Genomic DNA, 3,639 nt, shown 5'->3' with positions numbered 1-3,639 from the left:
CCTTCAATTTTATCAAAATATCTATTCATATCTATCCTTATTTCTTTATAAAATCCTAATTTCTAACCCTAATTTCCAAATTGGAAACCTTAAGTTACTAATCAGAAACCCTAACCCTCCCCCACTCTCCTTAGCACCGTCACCCTCATCACAAGCGTACAGACTCCCCCTCTCTTCCTCAGCTTCACCGCGGCACACATACACACTCAGGACACTGCACTCATTCAGCCCACACCCCTTCTGTCACACACCCACACCTTGTGAACGGAGCTGCACCACGTCCAGCCTGCCTCGCCATCGCCGCCGTCATTATTGCCGACGAAGAGGATGTCGTCGTCGCTGTTCAAGGAGGAAGGAAAAACTGCGCGAGAGCCAAGGGAGGAGGGAACCTTTGCTGCGTCGCCGCCATGCCTCCATTGCCACCGAATGCCGTCAAGCGCGGAGAGAGAGCCAGACACCACGAGGAAGAAGCCCGCGACCAGCCTTGTCGTCGTCAGTGCTGTGGGTTGCCGTCGCCATCCACGCGAGCTGCAACCGCGTCGCCGTTACTGAGCTACTGCACCGCCGTTGTTGCACCCTACTGCTGCTGTGTCTCACCAAGCCGTCGCTGGAGGAGGAAGTTGCTCTGCTACCCTCCGAGCTTGCTATTGCAGTTGCCTATACCGCTGTCGTAGCTTCTTCGTTCTGTTATTACCTTCTAATTGTTGTAAGACATTCGTGTTCTGAATCATCACTTGATGTTTTTGTTTATTCCACTGCCATTTTATTAGCCTTGCTCTTGTTCCAATTTGATTTTGCCCTGAACTTCCAGAATTGAACTTCCAGAATTGTTACTTTTATCCGATTTGAATTCATGGTTTTTGCTTGCTGCCATGGCCACCTCACGTTGCTGCTAGCTCTGTTTGAAAATGGCTGCTACTTCTAGAATCTCAGATCGGAGAGGAGAGGAGGCCTTTAACCTTGTCATTGTTGCTGCCATGGAAATAGGTGCTGGAAACTGCTAATGGAGCAGCTGCGTTTAGTGAATTCTGTGAGTTTCGACTTTGAGGTAGGGGATTTAACGTTTTTAATTTAGAATGCCCACCAAGTTATTGGAATAAGTGAAAATGGTTAACAATGGTTTAGAATTTCTTAATTGTCATGAATAACCTGAAATGCATTTGAAATTTGTTAGCTGTTGTGAATATTTTGAGCTGTGACTGGAATTAAATGTGGTTGTGAATGGTGATTCATTTGATAATACTTGTTAAATTAAAATTTGATGAGTTAACTATTGAAAAGTTGTCGTAATGATAATTGATGAACTGAGTTAGATTTGTGTTTGGTTTGGGATTATTGTGATGATGGTTGAGGTTGTGAAATTTGGAGTAAGTTTGATGATGTGTTAGTGCTTCAATTGGATTACTGAATTCAGGTTAAAGCTGTGAATGTCTTTGGGCTTTGTTGTGAGTGCTTGAAGTTGTAATTGATATTGTTTTTTCTGATATGAATGGAATTGTTGAAAAGTTCTAACTCTATGTGATTATACTGAATTAGTTGAGTTGTGTGGCTGAAATTATGATTGGAATGATTGAAATTTTTTATGGGAACTTTGGTTAAATTTGTTGATTTTGTGAGATTGAATTTATAAATTGTTTGATGAGAGATTATTGTGATTTCGGTATTTTGATGGGTCAAATTGAAACTATTGCTGTTGAGTTGGTTTATTGTAATGGGTTTAGTTAGTGATTAATTGAAGTTGGGCTTAAGGAATAATTGGAAGATTGAATCTTATAATGTTGAACTAGTTGCTGAAAATCTGATTTTTGAGATTAAAAGATGACTTTGGAAGAGAATCAGTTATTCACAACGATAATCGAAATGATATGACAGTAAAGGCTGAGTAAACTGTAATTAAATTTGTTGTTGGGATTCAATTTTGGGAAGTTTGAATTGACTATAGAACTAGTTAAGATTTTTCAAAGTTAAAATGTAAAACTTGATTTTCTGCATTACTTTTAAATGAAGCCGGAGACTTTGAAAATCTATAACTAATTCTGTGATGATCGGAATTGCGTGGGATCAAGTCTGGATTAAGCTTTGGGATATAGGAAGCTGGACTGGTGAATTTGAGGCTTTTTCATTAAGTTTATGATTTGTGGTAAATTTTTGAATTAGGAATGTCAAATCTGGTTTTCTGCAGAACGTTTAACACAGCAGCAACTTGTTTCCTCTATTAAAAATTCTCCAGTTTGAATTTTGAAATGGAGCCAGTTTTAAATGAAACTCTGGTCCTAGTACTTTAATTTCATAAAAATTTAGAATTGTTAGAGTTGTGGTTTTAAAGATATGAATTTTTAAAGTAAGATGTATTATGCAGTAAAAATCAGGTTTTGTTTTCTAAGTCAGTAACTTTGAGCCTTTATAATTTTTAATTCTGGAATTATATTGAGATGCAACCAATTGGAGGTGAAAGTTGAGTATGGTTAGTATATATGATTTAAATTTCAGGGTTTTCCATGTTTTAATCAGTGAGTTATGGGACTTGGAAGAGGTTGTGTTCAATGATTTGTAAAACAGATTTCAGCAGAAAATTACTTAACTTCCAAGCTACGTAACTCCTTCATTAAAAATGGTATGACCTTGGAACCAATTGAGAAAGAAATTTGGATAAGTTATGTTTCACCACATTAATTTTGAAGGTGGTTGGATTTAATTTGGATTTTATATGAAATTTCGAATACTGTACGCTGCTGCTGTCTTCTGGTTTTAAGACCCTACAGAGCAGTCACGGTTTTGCTTATATCTCCGAAGCTAGAGCCAGCAAAAAATTGTGATTTTTGGCTTAATAGAAAGCTTAATTCGAGACGGTTGCATGGATACAAAGTTTGCATAATTCTAAATTCGTTTGATATTTTAAAAATAAAACTGAAATTAGACTGCCAATGTTGTTTTGGTGATTACTTGGATATGGAACTTGAGAAATAGATTTTCTATACTATTATCAAATGTTTTTAAGAATATATTATTGTGGCAATTGTTGAGAAAGGTTTTATGAGATGTTGAGAAAGGGGAAACCCGTAAGGGTGGTTAAGTCCGAGTTTTAGGGGAGGTGCTGTCGAAATTTTATAAAAACCTGAGGTTTTGTTTGAGAAGTCATTCTAGAAAATTTGAACTTGAAAATTTATATTATTTGAGTTTTATCTAAATAAGAGAAGAATTATACTATTTTGAATTTGGAATTACCAAGAAAAGGTTTATATTTCAAGTTTGAATTATTTAAGAAAGGAATTATGCTGAGTTGGATTCAATATGAAAAGGGTTATGATATGGGCTTGAAATAAAGGATTACTTTTCAGGAGTTTGGTGAATTTTATAATATTTGAATCCGAATGATAAAGAGAAATGGTTTTAGCTAAAGATGTTGTAAAAGTGAAAGATGTAAAATTTGTATAGTATGATTGAATTTGAATAGTATAAGTGAACAGAGAAAGAAAGAGGTACTGCATAAGAATGTCAAAGTGATGATGAATAATGAGAATGATAATGAATGATGATAATGAGAATGATCATGTGATGATTTGTTGCTTGATGCAACCCAGAGCTATATATATATATATATATATATTAGTTGCTTGATGAAACCCAGAGCTATATTTT

The 3,639-nt window shown here is 35.9% G+C and overlaps 1 long non-coding RNA gene across 1 annotated transcript in view; it reads left to right on the top strand.

Annotated features, from left to right (window-relative positions):
• Nucleotides 94–3,639, top strand: part of LOC107610100 — a 5,382-nt gene continuing 1,836 nt past the window's right edge. Inside the window, exons 1-2 of the long non-coding RNA XR_001613395.2 lie at nucleotides 94–706; nucleotides 812–1,048. This is a non-coding gene — a long non-coding RNA (uncharacterized LOC107610100). The remainder of the gene's footprint in view (nucleotides 707–811; nucleotides 1,049–3,639) is intronic.

Source organism: Arachis ipaensis, chromosome B07, assembly GCF_000816755.2.
Source record: "Arachis ipaensis cultivar K30076 chromosome B07, Araip1.1, whole genome shotgun sequence".
Classification (NCBI taxonomy): domain Eukaryota; kingdom Viridiplantae; phylum Streptophyta; class Magnoliopsida; order Fabales; family Fabaceae; genus Arachis; species Arachis ipaensis.
The sequence above is the reverse complement of the archived record's forward strand: the minus strand, read 5'-3'. Positions and strand labels throughout refer to the sequence as shown.